The sequence below is a fragment of the Lissotriton helveticus genome, chromosome 1_2 (assembly GCF_964261635.1).
Source record: "Lissotriton helveticus chromosome 1_2, aLisHel1.1, whole genome shotgun sequence".
NCBI classification, from domain to species: domain Eukaryota; kingdom Metazoa; phylum Chordata; class Amphibia; order Caudata; family Salamandridae; genus Lissotriton; species Lissotriton helveticus.
The window spans coordinates 453,127,528-453,140,574 of record NC_136058.1 but is presented as its reverse complement, the minus strand read 5'-3'; positions in this window follow the sequence as shown (position 1 = coordinate 453,140,574).

The following is a 13,047-nucleotide window of genomic DNA, read 5'->3' as shown; positions in this document are numbered from 1 at the left end:
CATTCTCCTGAGGAGAATCACGCTGGAGGAGCCTACCCTCGTTTCAGCGCGCTGTCTGCCGCATTATTAATTAATTAAGAAGGGAGCCTACCCCTTGTCGCAGCCGGAGATCACCGTCGCAGCCCGGGTGCTGAGGAGACTGTGAAGGGACTTAATATCCAGAAAGGGAGCCTACCCCTTGTCCGGTCCTCGCGCTGTGTGGCAGCGCCGAAAATCACCGCTGCCGCCCGGCGCCGCCGTGAGGAGACCCCCCTGCTGGGGTGTGCATCGTCGCGGCAGCCCCCGATGCCAGGAGGGGGCCGCCGAAGTAGAGTGAGGGCCGCGCTAGGCCTGGAAGCCGTCCAGGCCCGTGTCATGTGACGGGGGCGCCTGGTGGCGTCATTGGCCACGCCCCCGCCACGCCGCGCACGGATTGGCTGCGCGGCCGAGCCCCCGAGAAGGCCGGCGAAGGAGGCCAGCCGGAGCGGGTGCCCACACTGCCGGTGAGTCCCCCGCCCGGCTCGGGAGTAAGGAGAGGCCTGGGCGGAGGCAACGGAAAGGCTACGGGGCCCCCAGTGAGCTGAGAGGAGCCCGCGACTGAGGGAACCGCATGCCTGTAGGTAGGCGCCAGAAGTCCACGCAAGGGGCCTGAAGGCCCGAAGATAGCAGGTAAAGCCCCGGGGAGGGCGGAGAACCGGCACAGAAACGGGGCCTTCCTGAAGCAAGTAGGGGGACCCAGAACTGCCTCTCCCCTCAGAAGGACTAGAGACTGGCCCCCTTAAGGTACCAGAACTGGGCCGGGTGCCTATTAAGGATTAACCCCGCGCTGGGGGTGCTGGTGATTGTAAATTCCTAAGGAAAGGTGCCTACTTACCTGATGTTTCCTGCCTGTTGGTTGATCCGTGACTATTGAAATGATGTGCAGGTGCTGGTTCCAGGAAATGCTAATTGAGCTCCTTTTTATTGCCTTTCTTGCAGGGGCGGGCTTGGTGGAATGTTTATGGTGAAGCTACCAGGGTCATAGACTTGCACCCCTGTGAAATGTTTTAATAGGGGAAGGTAGGGAGAGGTTGACTACCCCCCTTTGCTCCTGCGGTGGGAGGATTAGTAGACTAAGCTGCATTGTGATGAAATGCCCAGTGTTACGCCTAAGCTAGGGGATCGATGCCCAAGTGCAGTGGGATTCAAGCCTGGTTCAAATGTTATTAATGCCAATGCACTACCTGATGTTTGTGTTGCAGGTTGGGGGCTAAGGAGTCATGTTCCCCAGGTCTTTTCCCTAAGGCTATAGCACCGGGGTTCTGTATGCCCTGTAGAGCTTGCGAAAGTGGCTTAAGAGTCCTATGGTTATGCCCACCTGCTAGTGGATGCTGGTATGCCATGATGTCTTTCCTTACAGGGGTTATGCAGGATGCTGCCTGTTGTAATTACAGCCGCTACCGAGGATGAAGGCCTGAGTTGGCCCTGCCTGACGCATAGTTCCTTAGGTGGAGGGGGGGAAGAAACCTGATGTTTTATTACAGGTGCTCCTGCCTAATGTTAATGCCAGGTGATTCCTATTCTTTTTGCAGGAGTCGCCAATGCCAGCTATTTTGGGTTCTTACCCCTAATGTTTGATTGCATGTTTAATGGGCAAATACACCAAGTGCATTTTTCCCTTATATAGGTGTCACTGATGTTACATGCCAAATGCTAACCCTTTTATATTTCAGCTAGACACTATGGACTATGGACTAAACCCTTTTTGTCCCATGTAAATAATCCCCCACTGAAATACTTGGCTTGGGTGCCAGTTGGCGCCATGTTATGATTACCAGTGTATTTTTCCTTTTTACCTTGCAGGTTGGAGATAATACTAAAATTATTCTTTTCCAACTAAAGGTGGAGTTGCGTCTCTTTTGTAGTGTGCCTGGTGTGTCGTTTGTGGGTACTGCGTGAGTGCTTCACATGTCCTCCAAGTTTGGCCTGCCCGCTTGATGCCATGCTACCCCCTTTGAGACTTGGGCAACCCCCATTTCCAACATTTGGTGGCAGAGCGGTGGGATAGGACTTGTGTTTGCGCAGTACCACAGCGGCCACGGGTTACACTGCAAATAGAGCTTTGGAGGTAATCCGAGCCTTGTTGTGGGGATTATTGTTGCTTCCTCCTGAAAGTGTTTGACAATTGTGTCCCCTTGTTCCACTGGGAGGGTGTGTCCCGGGTGTATCTCGCCACGATGGGGTTGATTTACCAGGAAGTGGAACTGATGGAGTACACCGAACAGGAGGTGATAGACTTCCTCCTGGAGAGAGGGATACCCCCAGTAGGGAACATTAGGAGGAATTTGTTTCTCTATGAGGCCCTCAAGAGGGGAGAGGCCTTAGAGGTTAATGGGGACTTGTCTGACTACCCCCCCGAAGTGTTGAAGGGTCAGTGGGTTAGAGACCAGAGTGAGGGCTCCCCATCCAGAACCCAGGGAGGTAGTTGCTCCGATGAGGAGGAGGAAGAGTCTAGCAGGGCAGAGACGCCAGTAGCTGTGGAGGACACCGGAGATAGGGAGTCTCGCACTGGGTCCAGTCCCGGGGGCACTGCCCCATCCCTTTCCCTGTCCCCAGAAGAGTGGGTAGATAGGAGGGAGGAAAGGGAGTATCAGCTGTCGCTGGCAAAGCTCAGGCATGCCGAGGGCTTAGCGCAGCTGAGGGTAGAAGAGCAGCGACTAGAGACTGAAAGAGTCCTAGCGCTGGAGAGGATGGCAGAGGCGGAGAGGGCCTTCGCCAGAGAGAGATCAGCTCAGGTGGGTAGGTTGTCCCCTGAGAGTGGTTTTAGGAGTCTGGATTCACCGAAGAGGGTGGGATCCAGTGGTGGCAGCGAGTGTAGGTCCAGTGCAAGGAGTCCCACTCCCGAAGCCCAAGAGACTGTACCTGATTCCCCGGAAGAGGAGGACGGGTTAGTGTTTAGGGGCAGGGGAAAGCTGTTCCATCAGTCCTGGGGAGAGTTCGAGGAGGAGTGTTGGACTGTACTGGAGGATTGGGTGGTGAGGAGAGCAGTGGAGGATTGGGAAGGGCTGTGCCATGCCGTTATCCGGGAGCACATGCTAAGGAGTTGTGTCCCAAGACTGCGTCACCATCTGTTGCGGTGCGGGTTCTCAGACCCCAGGGAACTTGCACGGGAGGCAGACCTCTGGGTAAGTGCCAGAGCGTCTGGGAAGGCTGAGGGGAGTGATCCTGAAGGGAGTGAGGCGGGGAGGTGTCCCAAGGTACCCCAGCTGCGGCCACCAGGCCTGGAGTGTTCTTTAAGAGAACCCCAGCTTGGGAGGCTAGGCGGCCCCGATGTGTCATCCCGAGGGAGGGATCCCCTTATGTCAGGAGAACCCGGAGCATCATTAATCAGAGCTCCAGTGGTTCGGGGGACTGACCAGTCACAGGGTTTAGATCCTGGACTGGGGTTTCAGGTTCAGGGGTTGCCTGACCTGGAAGGTGGGGTTCCTGTAAAGCAGATCTCTACCAAATTGACTCCCAGGGGTACCACTTCCAGTGGGAGGGTGCGGAACTCTGGGAGGGGGTGCAGAGGGAGGAAGGTCTCCTCTCTGTCACCGGCTCAGCCACAGGGCGCAGATCCTGGGTTGGGTGGCCAGGGACAGGGTTTGCCTGCTCTGGTGGGAGGGACCTCTGTAACCAGAGTCCCCCCGGAAGTGACTCCCAGGGGTACTACTCCAGTTAGGAGGGTGCGGGACTCTGGGAGGGGGTGCAGGGAGAGGGAGGACTCGCCCCTGTCACCGGTTCAGCCTGTGGGTTTCGGCTCCAGGTTGGGGAGAGAGTTGTGTGAGGGTGTCCCCCAGCGTAGGAGATGGAGGAACCCTAGGAGGAGAAGTAGGGGGAGGAGAGCCTCGCCCCTAAGGGCTGGTCAGTCTGAGGGTGTAGACCCCAGATGGGTGGACCAGTGGCAGTTTGGAGAGAAGAGAGTGGTCCAAGGGAATTACAAGCCTGAGGCTAGAGCCTCCCACTCTAGGAAGGAGAGACATCCCACTAGGGAACACCAGTGGGGTGGTTTTGTTGGTGAAAGGAGGGATGCGAAAGAGAACCATTGGGTTCCAGAGTGGAGGAGAGACTGCAGGTGCTCCTGTAGTTGCAGGCCTGCGTCCACCTTTTTCCGCCCCAAGCAGGGAAGCCCATCAAGGCATTGATATGTCTACCCTGGCTTTTGGCTGGGGGGGAGTCGTGTTGGACTTGGCCTTTTTCCCCCAAAATTTTTCGCTTTTGACCCCCTAACTTGAATGTCTCCCCCATGGGATTAAACCTGTATAGGCCATGAGTGGTGTGAGACCCCTTGTTGAAAATGTAATGTTGTTAAATGGTGTACAGAAAATATCCCCCATTTTGAAAATGTACCTGACTAAAATGTACTGTGATTTTAAAATGGATGCCATGGCCCTGGGTAGTGCCACCTGACTGCGTTAGGTTGGCGGTCTAGTTAATATTACCCAGCTACCCCTAGCTTTTGGAGGGAAAGCCTGGCACCCAGGGTGCTCACCCCCTCCCCTAGAACCAGTTTAGGCTAGATGTGCCAACATTCTAGAAGGTCCTGGCACTGCCTGGGAGGAGGGTATAAATAGGGAGAAGTGTCACCAGAGAGTCAGTCAGCGCTGGGACAAGGAAGGGAGGGGGACCTGCTGTGAGGTGCTACCGCCACATGGACCTGTGAGCTGGGCCCTGCACCCCTATAAACCCCCCCGCTGCTGTCCCCATGGGCCCCTGACAAGGGAGGACTCTTCATAGGTCCCTGACGCCGTGGGACCTTGAACTACGCCAGCGCTGAGGGAAAAAGGTACCCAGAAGAGGAGGAATGCTGTGGGCTTGAACCCCCCAGGAGGTGAGGAGTGTGCCCCTGGGACTGGCTGTGGAGCTGTTCGCCCCCCTCCGTGAGAAGCGCTATAATTTGGAAGCGCTGGGCTGTGAGGTGCCTATGGTGACTGGCTGTGGACAGCTGACAGGCGTAAACTGCCGTATCACCCCATAAGCGCTGGATGTCTAAAGACTGTTGCTGCCTGTGGAGCTGCCTGGGGAGGATTGTGCCCCCAAGGGACTGTGCCCTGTGAATGATGTGGCCCCCGAAGTGCTGTTGGCCCTGAGGACTGTGTGGGCAGAGGAGGGAGTAGTGCGCTGTGAATGGCGCCATTCTCCTGAGGAGAATCACGCTGGAGGAGCCTACCCTCGTTTCAGCGCGCTGTCTGCCGCATTATTAATTAATTAAGAAGGGAGCCTACCCCTTGTCGCAGCCGGAGATCACCGTCGCAGCCCGGGTGCTGAGGAGACTGTGAAGGGACTTAATATCCAGAAAGGGAGCCTACCCCTTGTCCGGTCCTCGCGCTGTGTGGCAGCGCCGAAAATCACCGCTGCCGCCCGGCGCCGCCGTGAGGAGACCCCCCTGCTGGGGTGTGCATCGTCGCGGCAGCCCCCGATGCCAGGAGGGGGCCGCCGAAGTAGAGTGAGGGCCGCGCTAGGCCTGGAAGCCGTCCAGGCCCGTGTCATGTGACGGGGGCGCCTGGTGGCGTCATTGGCCACGCCCCCGCCACGCCGCGCACGGATTGGCTGCGCGGCCGAGCCCCCGAGAAGGCCGGCGAAGGAGGCCAGCCGGAGCGGGTGCCCACACTGCCGGTGAGTCCCCCGCCCGGCTCGGGAGTAAGGAGAGGCCTGGGCGGAGGCAACGGAAAGGCTACGGGGCCCCCAGTGAGCTGAGAGGAGCCCGCGACTGAGGGAACCGCATGCCTGTAGGTAGGCGCCAGAAGTCCACGCAAGGGGCCTGAAGGCCCGAAGATAGCAGGTAAAGCCCCGGGGAGGGCGGAGAACCGGCACAGAAACGGGGCCTTCCTGAAGCAAGTAGGGGGACCCAGAACTGCCTCTCCCCTCAGAAGGACTAGAGACTGGCCCCCTTAAGGTACCAGAACTGGGCCGGGTGCCTATTAAGGATTAACCCCGCGCTGGGGGTGCTGGTGATTGTAAATTCCTAAGGAAAGGTGCCTACTTACCTGATGTTTCCTGCCTGTTGGTTGATCCGTGACTATTGAAATGATGTGCAGGTGCTGGTTCCAGGAAATGCTAATTGAGCTCCTTTTTATTGCCTTTCTTGCAGGGGCGGGCTTGGTGGAATGTTTATGGTGAAGCTACCAGGGTCATAGACTTGCACCCCTGTGAAATGTTTTAATAGGGGAAGGTAGGGAGAGGTTGACTACCCCCCTTTGCTCCTGCGGTGGGAGGATTAGTAGACTAAGCTGCATTGTGATGAAATGCCCAGTGTTACGCCTAAGCTAGGGGATCGATGCCCAAGTGCAGTGGGATTCAAGCCTGGTTCAAATGTTATTAATGCCAATGCACTACCTGATGTTTGTGTTGCAGGTTGGGGGCTAAGGAGTCATGTTCCCCAGGTCTTTTCCCTAAGGCTATAGCACCGGGGTTCTGTATGCCCTGTAGAGCTTGCGAAAGTGGCTTAAGAGTCCTATGGTTATGCCCACCTGCTAGTGGATGCTGGTATGCCATGATGTCTTTCCTTACAGGGGTTATGCAGGATGCTGCCTGTTGTAATTACAGCCGCTACCGAGGATGAAGGCCTGAGTTGGCCCTGCCTGACGCATAGTTCCTTAGGTGGAGGGGGGGAAGAAACCTGATGTTTTATTACAGGTGCTCCTGCCTAATGTTAATGCCAGGTGATTCCTATTCTTTTTGCAGGAGTCGCCAATGCCAGCTATTTTGGGTTCTTACCCCTAATGTTTGATTGCATGTTTAATGGGCAAATACACCAAGTGCATTTTTCCCTTATATAGGTGTCACTGATGTTACATGCCAAATGCTAACCCTTTTATATTTCAGCTAGACACTATGGACTATGGACTAAACCCTTTTTGTCCCATGTAAATAATCCCCCACTGAAATACTTGGCTTGGGTGCCAGTTGGCGCCATGTTATGATTACCAGTGTATTTTTCCTTTTTACCTTGCAGGTTGGAGATAATACTAAAATTATTCTTTTCCAACTAAAGGTGGAGTTGCGTCTCTTTTGTAGTGTGCCTGGTGTGTCGTTTGTGGGTACTGCGTGAGTGCTTCACATGTCCTCCAAGTTTGGCCTGCCCGCTTGATGCCATGCTACCCCCTTTGAGACTTGGGCAACCCCCATTTCCAACACATTGCAAATGCTTGTTTTTTTTATTGGAAATTTCGCAGGCAGACGAAACTTTTAAAGAAAATGGAGAGGCGGACCACACAAAACAGCACTGCTGGCAGACATGCACATATGAGTGTCATGCAATCTCAAGGAACCATTTCTACGCTGGCATGATAAAAACTTGTTCTGTATATGATGGCGTCTCTGCAGTTTGAAAAGGACAGTTACACAGAGCGTTGTGGTGTTTGATACTCCGGAGCTGTACAATTTTCTTTGTGACTTTTTACCTCCCAAACTCATTACCACACAAACTATGTACAGGGGCAGCGTAGCTACGGTTCACAAATGTATGGATGACTGCTAATTTAACTCCAGATTCTGGCCAGCACATAGCTCACGCGCACAATGGCTTGAATTCTACATGTACAGTCACCCTTACCGAACACAAATATACGTCAACCTGCACACAGCTCTTGCAAAATTGTACCAGCTTTGGCACCACATTGCTAAGTGTTGATCCAGTGCAGCGGGTCAACCAAAGTAGCACCCTATGCTTGTCAACATTATGCAGCATGGCGTGTCTGATGTGACCACATCATGCGTAGACACATTGCACCTCACAACTCACTCAGCGAATCTTCAGCAATCTGACCCCTACTAAATGACGTCCGCTGCGGGGACAGACGAGCAAGACCACTGAGTCTTTGTCAGTGAAATTGCTCTCCTCCCTCGCAGCTCCAACATTGAATGTGGCTTCCCACAAGCCCCTGCACATGCTAGTGTGAGTGTTAGAAGGCCTCCTCCAGCCGCAGGTTAACGTGCGCCACATCCCTCGTGCCCCAGTGGACCTGTCTCCTGCTTTCCGCTCCTTTTTTCACTCGTTACAAATTGCCACTACACTTCTTTTCACCCTAATACATTGACCGTAGGGTCCCCATCTGTCGCAGCACACCGGTTCCCCCACCTACCCCTCCCCAACTGGCCCCCTGCCCCCAACAAGAACCCCCCCACCCCCTCCCCAAAAGTCTTCCCCCCTCAACTCCCTACCACCCTCCCTAACCCCAACTTGAAAACCCCAAAGTTCCATTTCAGTCTATTACCCATCATGCCACGATGTGGGCATGTGGTAAGTAGAAAATCGGGGGTAGTGTGTGGACCAATCGTCCTGGGGGAGGAGCTGGACCTCGTCTAGGCAGTCCAACCCGATGGGCCCTGTCGTCCGGGGGAGGAGCCGGCCCTCGTCTAGGCAGTCCAACCCGATCGGCCCTGTCGATGCAAATTTAGAAGTCTTGGTGCTCCCCCAGAATGTTTTGAAACACACCCTGCAGATACTGGGTTATATTTGGCCCCTCCATTTTTGAGGGAACTCCTCGGATGCTGATGTTGTTCCATCTCGATTGGTTCTCGAAGTCTTCAGTGTGTGCCTGCAAATCTAGTTTTTGGTCACGCAGGCGAAGCACTTCTTGTTGGAGTTGTTAAATTTCTTCTCCCTTGGTGGCTCCCCAGTCCTCTTTGGCCACCACTCTCTCTCCAACTGCATCTACATCCCTGCGGATCTCTTGCACTTCGCTCTTCACTTTGTCTTTAAGTGTTTGGAAGTCCCCTCTTAGAACGTCGAAGAGTGATTCCAGGAAGGAACGTGTAATAGGGACCTCTCCATCGTCTGTATCCGCGGTTGTTTTCGGACTGGTGGACAGTCTACTTTCTTTGTCACCGGGGGGGGGGGGACCTTTAATGAGCATGATCCTCAGGGAACGTTCCCCTTTCTTCCGCACTGAAGCCATCCCTGAATCGTCCGTCAAGGGGGAGGGGGGGCGCCCCAAGATCCCTCCCAATTAAATCATCTGGATTTCACTCTTTTTTCAGCACCTCCGCTACCCGGCTCGTAAGTGGAACCCACTTGTATTCACGATGTGCTGTGGTCTTTTGCGTTCGTCCCCTGCTTCCTTCCTTAAGTGTAGTTTTGTCTCGTAAGGCACCTCGTCGCAACCTTCCCTCCTGATTGCTCTGGACGGGTAGGCATTCAATGCCTCGATATTCAGTTGGGAGTTCCTCCACCAGTTCAGTGCTTTAGCCGGGGGATTGTCTTCCGCCTGTCTCTAGGCCCACGAGAGTCTTTGTACGTCGTTATTGGCTCGGTCCCAACGCTCTGGGCCTTGGCTGCGTGTACCCCCGCTCTTAGGGATGGTCAGTGGCCCTCCCTCGACGCCTCTACTAGATGCCCAAGCTCGCCTCTAGACACTTTGATTGCGCACTGTAGAATACGGCTGGATCAGATCAGTTGCACCCTGTTGCCTCTTAGGGGGGTCTTGTCTCCTCTATTTTGCCCGTTGGTAATGTTCAGCCAACCGCACGCCAACAGGTTTTGCCCCCTTGGTGCGAAATCCACTACGCGGGGGCTGCGTGCCGGGACCAGGCTCTGTATGGCTGCGCCAGGGGAGGGTTCCACCGCCGCCTCCACTGAATGCCGTCTCCCGGGGGCCCCCACTTCCACAGCACCTCAAGACGATGGCCCGGGACAGGTAGATGTCTCCCCGCCGCTCCGCAGCCGGTCTACTCCTGCTCTCCCCTCCTCATGGCCTCAATGCTGCTCCTTCGCATAATCCTCTGGCGTAGTCCCGGGAGTAGGGCCCACCGCTCCGTCAGCAGTCCCAGGAGCGGGTTTCAATCGGGAAACAGTAATGTAATGTAATGTAAGGGACATTTCTACCGCGCACTTTCACTCCAAGGAGTATCTTGGCGCTCACACACCTCAGGTGGAAGAGTTGGAAGGGAAGGATGTTCTGCATTATACACCACAGTTACACCAGAGTTCTACATGTAGCATCGGGCAGAGAGAAGATCCAGGTTTTTAATGCTTTCCTAAAAGGGGCTTCTAAAGAGAAAGTACGTAAAGATAGGGAAAGCTTATTCCAGGCCTTAGTGCCCAGTACAAAATGGGATTTGCCCCCTTTTGTAGCCAGCTTGAACCGAGGAAGAGTGAGTAGGTTCTGACTGGTGGATCTAAGGCAGCGCGTCGGATGGTATCTTTTGAACCCATGAAGTAGGTATTTTGGGCCACGCTGGTGGAAAGCCCTAAAGGTAATTAAAAGAATTTTAAACAAAATTCTTTTGCATACAGGCAGCCAGTGGAGAGTATTATGTGCTGCTGAAGCTGAAGACCTCCGTGGCCAACGTAGTACGAGGTGGGCTGCCGCATTTTGGACCATTTGTAACCTATGGAGAACGCTTTTGTTGGCTCCAGCATATACTCCGTTACAATAGTCTAGCCTAGAACTTATTAAGGCCACTGCGACTGTTTTCCTCGCTGACAGTGGGAGCAGATCGAAAAACTTCCTCAGTGCTTTGATTTGAAAGCACATGCCTGCCACTGCTATAGCCTGGGGCTTAAAGGATAATTGGTTGTCAAATTTAATGCCCAGGTTGCGGGCAAATGCAATTGTGTTGGGGGGAGCTTCTGCCTCCGTTGGCCAACACATTTTTGGTGAGAACAAGTTATGGCTCCCAACAGGAAGAATTTCAGTTTTGCCGGTGTTGCACTTTAGGTGGTTGTCATCCATCTAAATGTGACTGTCAAACACTCCTTAAGATTTTCCTCTGCGCCTGGTCGTTCTCTGTCCAGAACCAGTATGAGCTGAGTGTCGTCAGCATATGAGATGGAACTGATCTGGAATGACGCGATCAGTTTCACAAGGGGTACCATGTACAAGTTGAAGAGGACAGGGCTCAATCTTGAGCCCTGCGGAACCCCTGAGCTGACGTTTTTGGCTTCAGACTGGTATTGGCCTAACACTGTCACTTGGCGTCTGTTGCTGAGGAAATTCCTGAGCCATGCCAAGACCTGGCCTCCTACTCCTGCGGCAGCCAACCGGTCCACTAAGATGTTATGTGAAACCGTATCGAAGGCTGCCGACAGGTCGAGTAGGATAAGGACGGCCTTTTTTCCTTGGTCCATTGCTGCCCGTAAGGTTTCTGCGGTGAAAAGTAGGGCCGTCTCAGTGGAGTGTTCTGACCGAAATCCTGATTGATGAGGATGGAGAATGTTATTCTTCTCCAAGAAATTAGTCAGTTGGTTATTGACAAATTTTTCGGTCAGTTTAAACAGGACAGGTAGTAAGGAAATAGGTCGCAGGTTAGACAGGGTAGTAGGGTCGGCCAGTGCTTTTTTTTGGAGTGGCTTGACAGCTGCCAGCTTCCAGTCATTGGGGATGTTTGCCATGGCTAGAGAGGAATTGATAATCCTGTTAATTATAGGATTAGCCAGCTCGACCAAAGTATGCAACACCGGGGGGGGACAAGGATCGAAAGGGGAACCCGATTTGCAAGCCAGGATAGCTTTAGAGGTATCCTCAATGGACACTAGGGCAAACTCCTCAAAGCAGGGGGAGGTCGTCATTTCGCTACCTTGTTCAATTTCCACAGTTGTCATTTCTCCTGATGGAAAGGTGTTTACAATGGCAAGAATCTTGTTGTCAAAATAGTTGGATATCGCATTACAGAGATCCTGAGATGGTGGAATCTCCTGCGATAAAGCTGAAGGATTCATAAAATCCTTGACAATCTTAAAGATTGCTTTTTGTTCCTGGCCTGCTGTGGACAAAGCCTGTAAATAGTAGGTTTTTGTTGCGGATTTTATTTCTGCATGATATTTTCGTCTTGCTATTATGTAGATATTACGTGTGGTGGTGTCATCATTTCGACGCCATCTTCGTTCTAATACTCTGACCTTACCCAGTTCAAGTTTCAGAGTCATTGAGAACCAAGGGGCACTCTTTTTAATCCTGCTGGTTTTAGAATTATTATTTCTAAGCGGACTTAACAGAAGTCCTGCTCTAGCAATCCAATCACAGAAGCTCTGATTATCTACTGGGGTAGAGTCAGTTAGAACTGGTAGATTGTCTTTAAGTTTATTCATTACATCAGGTCTATTAGTTAAAGATTTCCAATCAGGCGTAGATGTAGTTTGGACTTTATTTATCCGAGTTGTAGGGTTAGTGATGGATTTCAAATTCCATACAATATTAAAAGGAATAAAATAATGATCCGTCCATGTCTGAGGACTGGGAGGTTTAACTCTCAGATTGGGAGCATTGGAACATATGCAGTCCAATAGGTGTCCTGCCTGGTGGGTGGGCTCATGATTCAGAAGTGAAAGTCCTAGTACTTCCATGATTTCCATAAAGCAGCCTACTCCGGGGTCATTAGGAGACTCTAGGTGCAGATTTAAATCGCCCAATACTGCAAAATGGGAAAATCTGAGTGCTAATTCACTCAGAGCAAAAACAACAAGTGATGGACTGAATGTGGATCAATGTCACACACTCCCCCAGTCAAAAGATCTGGGCCCAAATCCATCGTTTTTTTGCACTCCACACCACCCTGGGTTAGACAATGGCGATATGCAAATCAGCTCTGACCCTGTTGCCCCATGGGAACAGTCCAGTCCGAACTACAAAAGCCATGTCCTTCCCAGAACGGAATCAAGCATCCGAGGACCGGACCGGTTTCGAGGTAACACCTCTCTTCAGCCCGGCTAGCTTGACTCCAAGTGGTGTGGAGTGCCTGGGACCCACGTCTGGGCATCCCCAGCGCACTTAGGGCGGCAATTGCAAAAACAACAAGTGATGGACTGAATGTGGATCAATGTCACACACTCCCCCAGTCAAAAGATCTGGGCCCCAAATCCATCGTTTTTTTGCACTCCACACCACCCTGGGTTAGACAATGGCGATATGCAAATCAGCTCTGACCCTGTTGCCCCAGACGTGGGTCCCAGGCACTCCACACCACTTGGAGTCAAGCTAGCCGGGCTGAAGAGAGGTGTTCCCTCGAAACCGGTCCGGTCCTCGGATGCTTGATTCCGGTCTGGGAAAGATATGGCTGTTGTAGTTCGGACTGGACTGTTCCCATGGGGCAACAGGGTCAGAGCTGATT